Source organism: Aulonocara sp. 'chitande type north' Nkhata Bay, linkage group LG14 (genome assembly GCF_057382095.1).
Source record: "Aulonocara sp. 'chitande type north' Nkhata Bay isolate Kocher_YH1m ecotype deep benthic linkage group LG14, A_spYH_male_GT1.1, whole genome shotgun sequence".
Lineage (NCBI taxonomy): Eukaryota > Metazoa > Chordata > Actinopteri > Cichliformes > Cichlidae > Aulonocara > Aulonocara sp. 'chitande type north' Nkhata Bay.
This window is the reverse complement of record NC_141357.1, coordinates 5,850,406-5,858,342: the sequence shown is the minus strand read 5'-3', so window position 1 is coordinate 5,858,342 and position 7,937 is coordinate 5,850,406.

Here is a 7,937-nt window from a genome sequence, read left to right as displayed (position 1 = left end):
ATCATTTCTTTTTGTTTTGCAGGTTTGTGGCAACTACTCCTGCCGTAGGAGGACACGTAGGTGGCCCATGTGTCTGTTCTACCACATGATCGAGGTAAGCTGCTATAATGCTTTCATTCAAGACAGCTGTAACTTTTGATAGAATACGCATATACACATATTTATGGCTTTATCTTAGAGAATTCTATGTCCCCGTGTTGAGCAAACAGGTTTTGCAGCTGTTTGATCTAAGATTTCCAAGTTATTCACAAAATGAATACCTATACTTTGTTTCGTGCGACAACTCCATTCAAATGCATGTAATAGTCAGAAACGCACTGTCTTGGCGAAATAAAGCGTTTACAACTTCATGAAGACAGCTCTAACTTTTGATAGGAGACTCAGATATGCATATTTATGGCTTTATCTTATACAATTCAGCATCTCCGTGCTGGGCAAACAGGTTTTGCAGCTGTGTGAGCTACGATCTTCCAGTTATTGAAAAAATGAAAACCTATACTTTGTTTCGTGCGAGAACTCCATTCAAATGCATGTAATAGTCAGAAACGAACTATCTTTGAAAAATAAAGCCTTTTTGTACAACTTCATGAAGTTAGCTGTAACTTTTGATAGAAGGTTCAGATTTACGTATTTATGGCTTTATCTTATAATATTCAATATGCGTATTCATGAAAGCCATGAATACGCATATCTGAGTTTCCTATCAAAAGTTACAGCTATTTATATGAAGTTGTGCAAAAACGCTTTCTTTCGCCAAGACAGTGCGAGTTCTTATAGAACTCAAGGTCCTCGTGCTGGGAAAACAGGTTTTGCAGCTGTTTTAGCTAAGATTTCCAAGTTATTCACATAATGAAACCCTATAATTTGTTTCGGTCGAGTTCCCCATTCAAATGCATGTAATAGTCAGAAACGCACTGTCTTGGCGAAAGAAAGCGTTTTTGCACAACTTCATATAAATAGCTGTAACTTTTGATAGGAAACTCAGATATGCGTATTCATGGCTTTATCTTATAGAACTCAAGGTCCCCGTGCTGGGAAAACAGGTTTTGCAGCTGTTTGAGCTAAGATTTCCAAGTTATTCACATAATGAAAACCTATACTTTGTTTCAGTCGAGTTCCCCATTCAAATGCATGTAATCGTCAGAAACGCACTGTCTTGGCGAAAGAAAGTGTTTTTGCACAACTTCATATAAATAGCTGTAACTTTTGATAGGAAACTCAGATATGCGTATTCATGGCTTTATCTTATAGAACTTAAGGTCCCCGTGCTGGGAAAACAGGTTTTGCAGCTGTTTGAGCTAAGATTTCCAAGTTATTCACATAATGAAAACCTATACTTTGTTTCGGTCGAGTTCCCCATTCAAATGCATGTAATCGTCAGAAACGCACTGTCTTGGCGAAATAAAGCGTTTTTGCACAACTTCATATAAATAGCTGTAACTTTTGATAGGAAACTCAGATATGCGTATTCATGGCTTTATCTTATAGAACTTAAGTCCCCGTGCTGGGAAAACAGGTTTTGCAGCTGTTTGAGCTAAGATTTCCAAGTTATTCACATAATGAAAACCTATACTTTGTTTCAGTCGAGTTCCCCATTCAAATGCATGTAATCATCAGAAACGCACTGTCTTGGCGAAATAAAGCGTTTTTGCACAACTTCATATAAATAGCTGTAACTTTTGATAGAAGACTCAGACAAACATGTTTATGGCTTTATCTTATAGAACTCAAGGTCCCCGTGCTGGGAAAACAGGATTTGCAGCTGTTGGAGCTAAGATTTTCAAGTTATACACATAATGAAAACCTATACTTTGTTTCGGTCGAGTTCCCCATTCAAATGCATGTAACAGTGAGAAACGCACTGTCTTGGCGAAAGAAAGCGTTTTTGTACAACTTCATATAAATAGCTGTAACTTTTGATAGAAGACTCAGACAAACATGTTTATGGCTTTATCTTATAGAACTCAAGGTCCCCGTGCTGGGAAAACAGGTTTTGCAGCTGTTTGAGCTAAGATTTCCAAGTTATACACATAATGAAACCCTATACTTTGTTTCGGTCGAGTTCCCCATTCAAATGCATGTAACAGTGAGAAACGCACTGTCTTGGCGAAAGAAAGCGTTTTTGTACAACTTCATATAAATAGCTGTAACTTTTGATAGAAGACTCAGACAAACATGTTTATGGCTTTATTTTATAGAACTCAAGGTCCCCGTGCTGGGAAAACAGGTTTTGCAGCTGTTGGAGCTAAGATTTTCAAGTTATACACATAATGAAAACCTATACTTTGTTTCGGTCGAGTTCCCCATTCAAATGCATGTAACAGTGAGAAACGCACTGTCTTGGCGAAAGAAAGCGTTTTTGCACAACTTCATATAAATAGCTGTAACTTTTGATAGGAAACTCAGATATGCGTATTCATGGCTTTATCTTATAGAACTTAAGGTCCCCGTGCTGGGAAAACAGGTTTTGCAGCTGTTTGAGCTAAGATTTCCAAGTTATTCACATAATGAAACCCTATACTTTGTTTCGGTCGAGTTCCCCATTCAAATGCATGTAATAGTCAGAAACGCAATGTCTTGGCGAAAGAAAGCGTTTTTGCACAACTTCATATAAATAGCTGTAACTTTTGATAGGAAACTCAGATATGCGTATTCATGGCTTTATCTTATAGAACTCAAGGTCCCCGTGCTGGGAAAACAGGTTTTGCAGCTGTTTGAGCTAAGATTTCCAAGTTATTAACATAATGAAACCCTATAGTTTGTTTCGGTGGAGTTCCCCATTCAAATGCATGTAATCGTCAGAAACGCACTGTCTTGGCGAAAGAAAGCGTTTTTGCACAACTTCATATAAATAGCTGTAACTTTTGATAGGAAACTCAGATATGCGTATTCATGGCTTTATCTTATAGAACTCAAGGTCCCCGTGCTGGGAAAACAGGTTTTGCAGCTGTTTGAGCTAAGATTTCCAAGTTATTCACATAATGAAACCCTATACTTTGTTTCGGTCGAGTTCCCCATTCAAATGCATGTAATCGTCAGAAATGCACTGTCTTGGCGAAAGAAAGCGTTTTTGCACAACTTCATATAAATAGCTGTAACTTTTGATAGGAAACTCAGATATGCGTATTCATGGCTTTATCTTATAGAACTTAAGGTCCCCGTGCTGGGCAAACAGGTTTTGCAGCTGTTTGAGCTAAGATTTCCAAGTTATTCACATAATGAAAACCTATACTTTGTTTCGGTCGAGTTCCCCATTCAAATGCATGTAATAGTCAGAAACGCAATGTCTTGGCGAAAGAAAGCGTTTTTGCACAACTTCATATAAATAGCTGTAACTTTTGATAGGAAACTCAGATATGCGTATTCATGGCTTTATCTTATAGAACTTAAGGTCCCCGTGCTGGGCAAACAGGTTTTGCAGCTGTTTGAGCTAAGATTTCCAAGTTATTCACATAATGAAAACCTATACTTTGTTTCAGTCGAGTTCCCCATTCAAATGCATGTAATCATCAGAAACGCAATGTCTTGGCGAAATAAGGCGTTTTTGCACAACTTCAGATAAATAGCTGTAACTTTTGATAGGAAACTCAGATATGCGTATTCATGGCTTTATCTTATAGAACTCAAGGTCCCCGTGCTGGGAAAACAGGATTTGCAGCTGTTGGAGCTAAGATTTTCAAGTTATACACATAATGAAAACCTATACTTTGTTTCGGTCGAGTTCCCCATTCAAATGCATGTAACAGTGAGAAACGCACTGTCTTGGCGAAAGAAAGCGTTTTTGTACAACTTCATATAAATAGCTGTAACTTTTGATAGGAAACTCAGATATGCGTATTCATGGCTTTATCTTTTAGAACTCAAGGTCCCCGTGCTGGGAAAACAGGTTTTGCAGCTGTTTGAGCTAAGATTTCCAAGTTATTCACATAATGAAACCCTATACTTTGTTTCGGTCGAGTTCCCCATTCAAATGCATGTAATCGTCAGAAACGCACTGTCTTGGCGAAAGAAAGCGTTTTTGCACAACTTCATATAAATAGCTGTAACTTTTGATAGAAGACTCAGACAAACATGTTTATGGCTTTATCTTATAGAACTCAAGGTCCCCGTGCTGGGAAAACAGGATTTGCAGCTGTTTGAGCTAAGATTTCCAAGTTATTCACATAATGAAAACCTATACTTTGTTTCGGTCGAGTTCCCCATTCAAATGCATGTAACAGTGAGAAACGAACTGTCTTGGCGAAAGAAAGCGTTTTTGTACAACTTCATATAAATAGCTGTAACTTTTGATAGAAGACTCAGACAAACATGTTTATGTCTTTATCTTATAGAACTCAAGGTCCCCGTGCTGGGAAAACAGGATTTGCAGCTGTTGGAGCTAAGATTTTCAAGTTATACACATAATGAAAACCTATACTTTGTTTCGGTCGAGTTCCCCATTCAAATGCATGTAACAGTGAGAAACGCACTGTCTTGGCGAAAGAAAGCGTTTTTGCACAACTTCATATAAATAGCTGTAACTTTTGATAGGAAACTCAGATATGCGTATTCATGGCTTTATCTTATAGAACTCAAGGTCCCCGTGCTGGGAAAACAGGATTTGCAGCTGTTGGAGCTAAGATTTTTAAGTTATACACATAATGAAAACCTATACTTTGTTTCGGTCGAGTTCCCCATTCAAATGCATGTAACAGTGAGAAACGCACTGTCTTGGCGAAAGAAAGCGTTTTTGTACAACTTCATATAAATAGCTGTAACTTTTGATAGAAGACTCAGACAAACATGTTTATGGCTTTATCTTATAGAACTCAAGGTCCCCGTGCTGGGAAAACAGGATTTGCAGCTGTTTGAGCTAAGATTTCCAAGTTATTCACATAATGAAACCCTATACTTTGTTTCGGTCGAGTTCCCCATTCAAATGCATGTAACAGTGAGAAACGAACTGTCTTGGCGAAAGAAAGCGTTTTTGTACAACTTCATATAAATAGCTGTAACTTTTGATAGAAGACTCAGACAAACATGTTTATGTCTTTATCTTATAGAACTCAAGGTCCCCGTGCTGGGAAAACAGGATTTGCAGCTGTTGGAGCTAAGATTTTCAAGTTATACACATAATGAAAACCTATACTTTGTTTCGGTCGAGTTCCCCATTCAAATGCATGTAACAGTGAGAAACGCACTGTCTTGGCGAAAGAAAGCGTTTTTGTACAACTTCATATAAATAGCTGTAACTTTTGATAGGAAACTCAGATATGCGTATTCATGGCTTTATCTTTTAGAACTCAAGGTCCCCGTGCTGGGAAAACAGGTTTTGCAGCTGTTTGAGCTAAGATTTCCAAGTTATTCACATAATGAAACCCTATACTTTGTTTCGGTCGAGTTCCCCATTCAAATGCATGTAATCGTCAGAAACGCACTGTCTTGGCGAAAGAAAGCGTTTTTGCACAACTTCATATAAATAGCTGTAACTTTTGATAGGAAACTCAGATATGCGTATTCATGGCTTTATCTTATAGAACTCAAGGTCCCCGTGCTGGGAAAACAGGTTTTGCAGCTGTTTGAGCTAAGATTTCCAAGTTATACACATAATGAAAACCTATACTTTGTTTCGGTCGAGTTCCCCATTCAAATGCATGTAACAGTGAGAAACGCACTGTCTTGGCAAAAGAAAGCGTTTTTGTACAACTTCATATAAATAGCTGTAAATTTTGATAGAAGACTCAGACAAACATGTTTATGTCTTTATCTTATAGAACTCAAGGTCCCCGTGCTGGGAAAACAGGATTTGCAGCTGTTGGAGCTAAGATTTTCAAGTTATACACATAATGAAAACCTATACTTTGTTTCGGTCGAGTTCCCCATTCAAATGCATGTAACAGTGAGAAACGCACTGTCTTGGCGAAAGAAAGCGTTTTTGTACAACTTCATATAAATAGCTGTAACTTTTGATAGGAAACTCAGATATGCGTATTCATGGCTTTATCTTTTAGAACTCAAGGTCCCCGTGCTGGGAAAACAGGATTTGCAGCTGTTGGAGCTAAGATTTTCAAGTTATACACATAATGAAAACCTATACTTTGTTTCGGTCGAGTTCCCCATTCAAATGCATGTAATCGTCAGAAACGCACTGTCTTGGCGAAAGAAAGCGTTTTTGCACAACTTCATATAAATAGCTGTAACTTTTGATAGGAAACTCAGATATGCGTATTCATGGCTTTATCTTATAGAACTCAAGGTCCCCGTGCTGGGAAAACAGGATTTGCAGCTGTTGGAGCTAAGATTTTCAAGTTATACACATAATGAAAACCTATACTTTGTTTCGGTCGAGTTCCCCATTCAAATGCATGTAACAGTGAGAAACGCACTGTCTTGGCGAAAGAAAGCGTTTTTGTACAACTTCATATAAATAGCTGTAACTTTTGATAGAAGACTCAGACAAACATGTTTATGGCTTTATCTTATAGAACTCAAGGTCCCCGTGCTGGGAAAACAGGTTTTGCAGCTGTTTGAGCTAAGATTTCCAAGTTATACACATAATGAAAACCTATACTTTGTTTCGGTCGAGTTCCCCATTCAAATGCATGTAACAGTGAGAAACGCACTGTCTTGGCGAAAGAAAGCGTTTTTGTACAACTTCATATAAATAGCTGTAACTTTTGATAGAAGACTCAGACAAACATGTTTATGGCTTTATCTTATAGAACTCAAGGTCCCCGTGCTGGGAAAACAGGATTTGCAGCTGTTGGAGCTAAGATTTTCAAGTTATACACATAATGAAAACCTATACTTTGTTTCGGTCGAGTTCCCCATTCAAATGCATGTAACAGTGAGAAACGCACTGTCTTGGCGAAAGAAAGCGTTTTTGTACAACTTCATATAAATAGCTGTAACTTTTGATAGAAGACTCAGATATGCGTATTCATGGATTTATCTTATAGAACTCAAGGTCCCCGTGCTGGGAAAACAGGTTTTGCAGCTGTTTGAGCTAAGATTTCCAAGTTATACACATAATGAAAACCTATACTTTGTTTCGGTCGAGTTCCCCATTCAAATGCATGTAACAGTGAGAAACGCACTGTCTTGGCGAAAGAAAGCGTTTTTGTACAACTTCATATAAATAGCTGTAACTTTTGATAGAAGACTCAGACAAACATGTTTATGGCTTTATCTTATAGAACTCAAGGTCCCCGTGCTGGGAAAACAGGTTTTGCAGCTGTTTGAGCTAAGATTTCCAAGTTATACACATAATGAAAACCTATACTTTGTTTCGGTCGAGTTCCCCATTCAAATGCATGTAACAGTGAGAAACGCACTGTCTTGGCGAAAGAAAGCGTTTTTGTACAACTTCATATAAATAGCTGTAACTTTTGATAGGAAACTCAGATATGCGTATTCATGGATTTATCTTATAGAACTCAAGGTCCCCGTGCTGGGAAAACAGGTTTTGCAGCTGTTTGAGCTAAGATTTCCAAGTTATACACATAATGAAAACCTATACTTTGTTTCGGTCGAGTTCCCCATTCAAATGCATGTAACAGTGAGAAACGCACTGTCTTGGCGAAAGAAAGCGTTTTTGTACAACTTCATATAAATAGCTGTAACTTTTGATAGAAGACTCAGACAAACATGTTTATGGCTTTATCTTATAGAACTCAAGGTCCCCGTGCTGGGAAAACAGGATTTGCAGCTGTTGGAGCTAAGATTTTCAAGTTATACACATAATGAAAACCTATACTTTGTTTCGGTCGAGTTCCCCATTCAAATGCATGTAACAGTGAGAAACGCACTGTCTTGGCGAAAGAAAGCGTTTTTGTACAACTTCATATAAATCGCTGTAACTTTTGATAGAAGACTCAGACAAACATGTTTATGGCTTTATCTTATAGAACTCAAGGTCCCCGTGCTGGGAAAACAGGTTTTGCAGCTGTTTGAGCTAA